This window comes from Schistocerca serialis, unplaced genomic scaffold (assembly GCF_023864345.2).
Source record: "Schistocerca serialis cubense isolate TAMUIC-IGC-003099 unplaced genomic scaffold, iqSchSeri2.2 HiC_scaffold_1162, whole genome shotgun sequence".
Taxonomy (NCBI): domain Eukaryota; kingdom Metazoa; phylum Arthropoda; class Insecta; order Orthoptera; family Acrididae; genus Schistocerca; species Schistocerca serialis.
Window position 1 is genome coordinate 335,001 of NW_026047362.1, and position 10,000 is coordinate 345,000.

Here is a 10,000-nt window from a genome sequence, read left to right on the forward strand (position 1 = left end):
GCTCCATCCATTTCGGTACCGGTGAGCGTTGCACTCGCAGTCGCAAAAACGTACGGCAAGTATATTACTCGGAAGAGTCAATGACAGTCCAAGCCCCCCTGCGTGGGAAGAGTCTTCCTAGGCCATGACCCACCGGAAGGGCGCAGCGTCCCCCACCCCAGACATGTGACGTCACACTATCGGTATTGACGACTAGACTGATTCCTTATAATCATTTGCCATACACCGGTGGAAGCTGCCGAGACGAGTAACTACATGGCGGCCTCGCCGTGTCACTAATGTACAGAGATACAACAGTTTCGACTGGAACCGGATGAAACGTATACACGGCGCTGATTAGTAATAGATAGAGCCATCAAAATACAGATAATGTATACAACTGTCCGTATACATGCTGAAAGACTCTGCTCACAATCACAACCACACGTCAGCCAGACACTCTTATCACGCACTACTCTCTGCCTGTAACAGGCACAAAGACAATATGTAAGCACCAGCATGGAACAACACCCAGTGCATCCTCTCCGCCACATTAGACAATCCACACTATCATAACCAGACCGGGAGGTCCACTCACAAAACAGAATACCCCACCCTTCCGACAACCACCATTGCTCAGCTAAGCCACCAACACCCACACATGTCCTACACAGGGGTACACCCAACATCACAATACTGCCTCCTGTCACAGCACACAAACAATGGCAGGAATGAAAGACACAGGTCTGCCACAAGCATGGAATCAGAGCGCCGCCTGTCATGAGCCAAAGGTGCATCCTGACGTGGCAAATCAGATGATGCCGCAGGCATCCACTTACTATAATCACAATCAACAAACCGGCCGCCGCCGCCGCCGCCGCCCCCCCCCCCAATACACCTTTCCTTACAACAATGTGTACCTTAACCTAACCCACATTGTACCTTAACCTAACCCACATTGTACCTTAACCTAACCCACATTGTACCTTAACCTAACCCACATTGTACCTTAACCTAACCCATATTGTACCTTAACCTAACCTATATTGCGCCTTAACCTAACCCACATTGTACCTTAACCTAACCCACATTGTACCTTAACCTAACCCATATTGTACCTTAACCTAACCTATATTGCGCCTTAACCTAACCCATATTGTACCTTAACCTAACCTATATTGCGCCTTAACCTAACCCATATTGTACCTTAACCTAACCCACATTGTACCTTAACCTAACCCACATTGTACCTTAACCTAACCCATATTGTACCTTAACCTAACCTATATTGCGCCTTAACCTAACCCACATTGTACCTTAACCTAACCCACATTGTACCTTAACCTAACCCATATTGTACCTTAACCTAACCTATATTGCGCCTTAACCTAACCCATATTGTACCTTAACCTAACCTATATTGCGCCTTAACCTAACCTATATTGCGCCTTAACCTAACCTATATTGCGCCTTAACCTAACCTATATTGCGCCTTAACCTAACCTATATTGCGCCTTAACCTAACCTATATTGCGCCTTAACCTAACCTATATTGCGCCTTAACCTAACCCACGTTGCGCCTTAACCTAACCCACGTTGCGCCTTAACCCAACCCACGTTGCGCCTTAACCTAACCCACGTTGCGCCTTAACCCAACCCACGTTGCGCCTTAACCCAACACACGTTGGGCCTTAACCTGCTCTGTAATTGTCATACGACGCGTTAAATTAGTGTAGTGTTGCCTAACTGCAACCCCCGCAATATAGTTTGCTACTCGCACTGCCCGGTCCCCAGAGTATCGCTTCATGTTAAACACCTTGCAGCTATACACTGTAATGCGGACGGCAGCAGGACGTACATGCTCAATGCCCTTCGCAGTTGTTCATTGGCATTCGCATGGCGAAGCACAGCCTACGTTGTGGTACGGCTTGTGTCAACTGTCCGCTGATGTTGTACGTCCAAATCACACACTGTACTGCACATTGGTCCTCATGTACTGAATGATACATCGTGGTACATGTGTGACCGTACCACGACTGCGCCAACAACGGCGAACCATACGGTCCAAATATTGTGCACTCAGCTACGTGTCGTCTCCCTATAAGAGCTGGATTGCAGTATGGTATGCCGTGGATGGCGATCACCATGAGCCGTCTGTTGATGTAGTGGCGCGTGTTGTCAGACGTAGTCGTCTCTTCTCACACACCGTGATAGCATGGTGCACTGCGTTCCACATCTGCGACATGCGACAGAGGCCGGTTGACAGTCGTTCGCGCAATGGACATCGCATACGTACGGGGGCCACCTTCCACGTGTTCGCGAAGCGTGCACATGTTGTTGCGTGTATGTGGGCAGACATAGTGTGTCGTGACACCTGACACAGGCATGCAACAATCGTTGAATTTGCAAATGGCGATGGACGTCTACGTTTGCTGGTGACGTTACGCAAATGAAGAACTGGTAAACCGTTGTGGTGCGGTTGTTCTCGCTAGAGGTGAATCAGTGATGGCGACGATCGGTTGAGCTACCAACCGGTTGTTTCAGCGATACCCACCATGCCCACGAACGTGAATGGCATGTGGGTGTGAAGCGATACGCGGCGGTGGCTGGGTGGGACCGTCCCCGGCCGGTGAGGGGGGGCCTCCCGGCGTGCTGGCCGCGCGGTGCGTGGGCGCACGCGCTACAGCCGGCTGGTGGGGGCGGCCAGTGGCAGGCGCGCCGGCCGACGGAGGCGGCAGGCGGCGCAGCTGCGCGCCGGCGCACCCTGCACGCGGCGCCGTGCGGCCAAAGTAGGTCCTCGCGGGCCCGGTGCGAAGCGCGGTGGACATCTGCAGTGTGCTGGTCCGATTGAGGACTGTGTGCGCTGAGGATGCGCCGCCGCCCGGCGCTCGGCGCCGCGACGCCGTCTGCTGCTCGGTCGCCTCTGCGGTTCTCGCAGGTGGATTGTATCGCAGCTGTGCGGACGTGTTGGCGCGTGCGCTGTGCTGGGAGAGTTCGCTTCGGCACCCAAGTGGGGCTTTTGTCCTTCTGTGGCGCTGGCGTTGGAGCTGCCGGCCACCGTAGGTGGCGCGTGTTGTCTCCCGCCGGCAATGCCACGACAGCACGCTCCCGGGCCTCTGTCGGCAGCGGCAAGCTCAGTTGGGAGCACGGGTGGTCGCACCTAAAGCGTCTACTCGCCAAACTCCGGGCGATTGCGCCTCTCTCGAACCCGACCAAGTACTTAGGACGGCGCTGCGCGCCGCCGGGACCTGAGAGGGTTTCGAGGTGTATTGTGCAGGGGAGCTCAGCCTCCTCCTGTTTGCAGAATAATTGAGCGGACGCTTGCGTGTTCGCGCGGGCTCCCGGGACACACTCCCGGGCGGCCGGCTGCTCAGCTCTAGTTGACGCAGCTCCCTGGTTGATCCTGCCAGTAGTCATATGCTTGTCTCAAAGATTAAGCCATGCATGTCTCAGTACAAGCCGCATTAAGGTGAAACCGCGAATGGCTCATTAAATCAGTTATGGTTCCTTAGATCGTACCCACGTTACTTGGATAACTGTGGTAATTCTAGAGCTAATACATGCAAACAGAGTCCCGACGCACGGGAAAGCGGTCTGCGTGGCGCCACCTGGGGAAGGTGTGTTGCCTTCCGAAACTGGGTTAAAACCGCCAGGAGACCCTCTGATTCCCGGAAATCTTCAGACTGTCTGAAGTGCTCTGTGGCTCAGAGGAACCTGAGTGGGGCGGGGACCGTAATGTCCTATCCCGTGGCCTTGACGTGGCCCCGGCGCTCAGTAACCCCCTTAGATGGGGTGAAGCTAACGCGGGAAGGGCCGTCCATGCATGACGTTAAACGGCTAGCCCTTAACTGGGTGCAATCCTCACTGAACCGCACTGGCCCACCGTGAATTATCAAAAGCGGTGGGTGAGACATGGTCGGCCATGATCCCCCAGTACGTGTGGAGGCCCTCCGGGGAACGTAACTCGGGTTTGAGTGCCGCACCGTCTCGATGATGTCAAACTCCACAACATAAGACCCGGGCCATACCATCATTTTATCACATCATCACTCTCATAACACCTCCGGGCTGTGGAACGGTGAGGGTTGTCGTTGTGTCAAGGAAGGACGTTAAACTCCCGTCACGGTAGGACGTTAAACGCCCCCAACCCAAGGCGAAAGCGAAGGGTGCGTGGCACAGGGGGAGCTGTGTCTGAGGGACTAACCATCTGTCCCTCAACTCGCAGAGCACAAGACCAGCTGGTGCTCTGTATGCCAGCGACGTCGTTTGTCGGCGTGGGACCTCGGCGCGAGTCGGCAAGTGCACTTCGCCGCGCCCGTGGTAAACCGGGGCGTGTTCTGCCAAACCCAGGGGGTGGTGACATCGCCTGGGCCAGGTTAGCTGGGTCCAGACCGTCGAACGACTGGGTGACCGGCCCGCCACCTGAGTAGGAGCGGGTCCTTGGCCTGTTGGTGGGAGCTCGGGCTAGTAGGCGGCGAAGGGCGAGAAGTGCATCCGCTTCTCCGGAGTGCGGGGTGCACTTGCCGAGGAACACTGGGAGAAATCGTCGGTGACGGGGCCACTGAAGGGGACCAGGACACTGGCAACGGTGTGCTGAACTCGGCGGCTCAGAGGTGCCCTTGGCCTAGGGACAAGGTTGGTGGGCGAGCTGCATCTTAGTCCCCCCCCATGCCAGAGGAGCCGGTCCGGGGTTAGAGACGGGCTCCCAACCCCTTTTTCTTCACTTGTCAATCATGGCTGAACCTGAGACAAGTGAATCGTGTGCTTCCGCGAGAGCTTCGATGCTTTCTGTTCCCGACCCATCGGGGCAAATGCAGGATATCGACGAAAGTGTTACGGAGAGACACAACAGAATTACACAGCTGTTGGAGTCCAACGTTAAGAATGGTAAGATCAGTCAAACCGCGATCTTGGCCATAAAAAATGAACTTGCCTCCTGGGCGATTGCTCATGCAAGGCTTGAGGGGCGAGTGGTGGAGCTGCAACGGGAAAACTTCACCCTTAGGAGACAACCGGCTAGGACATGGGCTGGTGTAGTAGCTCAGGCTGCACCCAAGTCCCAGACAACGAGAGAGACGATAGCGAAAGTGGCACAAAAGCCAGACACGGCGGTCTTTTTAAGACCCCTGCCTGGCCAAGACACAAAGAAGGTTCAGGAGATTTTCACGACTGTTATCAACCCAGTAAAGGATAAGATAAAAGTTAATAAAGTAAGGGCAACTAAAAATGTAGTGATTGTGGACGTGGCGACTGAAGAAGATAAAAATAAAATTCTTAATAATCAAAATTTGTGCAAGGCAGTCAAGTGCGAACCCCCAAAGAAGAGGAACCCACTCGTAATAATGTATGATGTACCGGTTACGATGGATAACAACGAACTGTGTAACACGATAAAGAATCAGAATTTCGATGACATGACTAATGAACAATTTACAAATGAATTCAAATTAAAATTTAAGACAGGACCACGAGACAGGCAGACAGTGCATCACGTAGCAGAAGTTACAGGATCTATGTGGAAAAAGCTCACATCTATGGGAAGGATATATGTTGGGTTTCATGCTATTAACGTTAGGGACTACTTGGTGGTGCCTCGCTGCCACAATTGTGGAGATTTAGATCATATCCACAAGTACTGTGACAGGAAGCCGGCTTGCTCCAGATGTGGAGCGGAAGATCACATTAGAAAAAATTGTACAAAATCCGGAATCTGTATCCCATGTACAAAGAGAGGCAAGAAGACCTGCAATGCCTCAGGTAGGAATTGCCCAACTTACAGGATGCTGGAGCAAAGGTTAATTTCAAGGATTGACTATGGCTGAAACCGCAGTTGTGCGCAGGATGCCAAAAAGGAAGTCTCCGGGGAAGAGGCGTAGGGACGCGGCCAGGGCTGTCAAATTCAGGCAATTTTTAACCTTCATTAAAGAAAGAAAAGCAGAAAAAATGGTAGATGTATCCATCCAGACAGATCCGTGTGAAAGGGAAGCAATCGCTCTCCCCTCCCCCCGGAACTCGAGACTGCCAGAAGATCGGGCACCCACAGTCAGGCGTCCTGCAATAGCGGGCCAAACTAAAAGTAACTTCACATCTGTAGGACCAGTCCAAGTCAATGCAATTAGTAGTACAGTAGTTACCCATACCTGTGACCAACCGTTAGTTAAACGTTTAGAGGTGGACCCCATCAGGATCTACCCAAATTTAGAACACGCTTTGCAACTTTCGCGTCTGGAGGAGCCGGCTGTCCTGACCACAGCATTAAGGCATATAGTGAGGGTGGGACACCAGTACGGACGTAAAGTCACCTTCTCGGCCATGGAGGCTGTTGATAGGATACAGTTAAAGACCATGAATCTCCCCACTGACTTTGGCGCCCTGCGTGACCTTGTTCAGAAGGTTTTCCAAAGGAGGAACGAAAAATTCGATTTAGATGAAATTTATAAGCAGGCTGTTCTAGCCAATGGAAGGATAGCTTTTGACTGGAGAAAGACCTTTCCAGAACAATACGTACACACGTACTTCCCATGATGATTAAATTACAAATAGGACAACTTAATGCACATAACAGTCGATTGGTCATGCAGGAGCTACGGAGGGTGGTGGAGGAGATGAGTCTTGATGTACTCTGTCTGCAGGAGCCATACTCTCTTGCGGGGAACATAGCTTTCGCCAGTGTCAGCTGGCAAATAGTATCTTTTGGAGATGATCCTAAAGCCACCACTATAGTTTTAAATAAAGCCATACGAGTCACAGTTTTGGCTCATTTTTCAAACGAACACTGTATTGTGACTGAACTCCAGACTCCAGTCGGGGTCATTCACTTAGTTAATATGTACTTCCAATATGGCGAGGACATCGAGGCCTATTTAGACCATCTATCAAGAGTAACAGCAGCGTTAAGAGGTAGAAAGATAGTGGTGGTGGCAGATGTCAATGCGAAATCCCCCCTGTGGTACAGTGGCACCCGGGACGGAAGAGGGGAGAAGATGGAGGAGACAATAATGTCACTACAATACTTGGTCGCTAATAGAGCCGGGAATCCCCCCACCTACACAGGCGGTGGAGGAGGAGGAACCAACATAGACATAACATTAGTATCACCTAACTTTGCTGGGCATTTGAATAATTGGAAAGTAAGAGACCAAATAACAACGAGTGACCATAATTTAATAACGTTTGAGCTTACAGATAGGGAATGCCACTGGGACATAGGGTGGGAGTTTCAGCTAAACTATAATAAAACTGATTGGGAGCGCCTTGCAGGAGAGTTTGTTCTACCGATATGGCCGGAGGGTGATGAAGACGTCGACAGGCATGCTGTGGAGCTGGTTAGTGCCATCACAAGAGCGGTAAAGGCTGCAGTACCAACTAGGAGGAGGGCTGTCGCGGCCTCCCCGGCACCATGGTCAGCTGAGCTAGGGCAGTTGCGTCAGTCGGTTAGGAGGGCGAGGAGGTACTATCAGCGAAGTGTCGTCTGGGAAGAAAAACAGAGATGGCTGGGAGTCTATAGGAATGCCAAGGAGGAGTTCCAGAGGGAGCTCAAAAGGGTAAGGCTGGTAAGTTGGGAGAAGTACGTCCAAAGCCAATTGGCTATAGATCCCTGGGGCATTCCATATAAAATAGTCAGGGAAAAAATTAGGTCACCTATGGTACTATCTACCGTCCGGGATGGGAATCGGATGACTGGGACATGGCAGGAAACTGCTGAAGTCCTTCTCCGGTCCCTACTTCCGGATGACGTGGAAAATGAGGACACAGAAGAACAAGGCCTAATTAGGCAAGCCCAGGTAGAAGAGTACCAAAACAACACCCTGGTGTACCCTTTTTCGGAGAACGAGGTGGCGGAGCACATTAAAGCACTTAAGAGAGGAAAGGCCCCAGGACCAGACGGCATTATAGCGGAGGTGGTACAATACCTCGCTCCTCAACTGGTAGCACCTCTGGCAAGAATCTACAATGAGGCCCTAAGCCTCAAAAGGTTTCCTACCATCTGGAAACAAGCAAATGTAGTAATTATAAAAAAGGGACCGGATAAGGACCCAAAGGAGGTCAAGTCCTACAGACCCATTTGTCTGTTGGATCTGTTGGGAAAATTGCTAGAGAGGCTACTGGCTGACAGGCTGATGGCACACCGAGTGCTTTGTGGAATGAGCAGCAGGCAGTTCGGCTTTAGGCCGGGGCGTTCTGCGTCTGACGCAATCGCCATGGCGGCTGAGGTCTGCGGGTCATCCACACATAAGTATATAGTTGGCATCATGGTGGACATCAGTGGCGCCTTTGACAACCTGTGGTGGCCTTCACTTTTCTCTCGCTTGCGAGAGAAGGAGTGCCCAGGGCCGCTATATGGCTGTCTTAGGAGCTATTGTGAGGACAGGGAGGTCTGGCTATCATCCCCTAGCGGTAGAGTGGGCAAAAAGATAACAAAGGGGTGTCCACAGGGCTCTGTCCTGGGGCCACTCTTTTGGGATGTTAATATGGAGCCTCTTCTTGAGACCTTGGAGAGCTGTGCAGATGTGCTAGAGGTGATAGCTTACGCGGATGACCTCCTCCTGTGGGTTGGCGGCCGGAGCCGAGAGGAACTAGAACCAAAGATAGAGAGAACCATGACACAACTTTCACAATGGTGCCACAAAACGAAGCAAAAAATAGCACCAAACAAATCGACTTATCTACTCTTAAAGGGCCAATTGGTCAGAAACCCTACAGTTAGGATGGATGGCACGCCAGTTATACGTCGTCGGGAAGCTAGATACTTAGGGCTAATATTAGATGAAAAATGGAGTTTCGGCAGGCATATTGAGGCAACTACACACAGGGCATTAGAGGTGCTAAATAATCTCATCAACATTGGCCATAGACGTTTTCATCTTCCACCAAGTCTCATCAAATTGTATCATAACACCATCCTGGTTTCCATCGTGGGCTACGGGTCCGGGGTCTGGGCCCACAGGCTCACGAGGGTCGTTCCTGCCATGGCCGTGCGGAGGGTGCAGCGAAACATGATACTTCGTTCAGTGGGGGCATATAGAACATCTCCAGGGGGAGCATTACTAGTACTCATGGGCCTATGCCCCCTTGATGTAAAAATCAGGGAGCAGGCTGCATGGTATTGGGTAAAAAAGGGGAGAATAGAAAAAACAATGGATATAATGGGAGTCAGAGTGGGGGACAAAATTACAATTAGAAGAAGGGGAATGGAACTTTGGCAGGAAATTTGGGATGGGGAAGAGACCGGAAGAAGAACATACCAACTATTACCAAATGTACAGGAAAGACTACAGATGAAACACTTCCAGCCAAGTAAGGGACTGCTGCACTTCCTCACTGGGCATGGCCCGTACCCGGCATATCTTTGCCGGTTCGGGAAAAGAGCGACACCATCGTGTGACTGTGGTGCTGAACTGGGCACACCGGACCATGTGGTCTATGAGTGTCCGCTTTTCGACGACGTAGCACGGGATTTACGAAATTCACTACCTAACACAGACACCTTCCATCTCATTAGGGACGCTACCTCCTTCACTATCATTGATAAACTGGCTAGCGAGGTTTCCGCCAAGGTCCTAAGGGAATACAGAAGGGAAATTGAGTAGGTAGGATTACAAATTCTCTAGACACAACGCATCATCCCATTCCGCCGGGGTGCGTACTGGCCGATCGTCAACAACGATCGGGATCCGACGCATCCAGGATTAGGGGGAGGGTGTGACCATACCGACTAGACTATAGCACACTAACTACGACAAATAATAACAATATATACTATGGTTGTAGGAGTAGAGTGTAGGAAATTTTTGTTTCTGTTTTGACCTGCAGCGATTGTCGGAAGGCCAGCCCGGTGCCAGGGGCACGCCCACTGGGGTTAGCTCGGTGGGCACGGCCATAAAATAGTAGGTTTATATTATATACTGGCACACCTGTAACGCTGCAGGATGTAGATACCAGTAGCAAAGTAGCTTAGAGTTGATAGCCTAACAGTAATCCACATAGATACCTGTAGATAATGTAGTTACCTGTAGAGTGA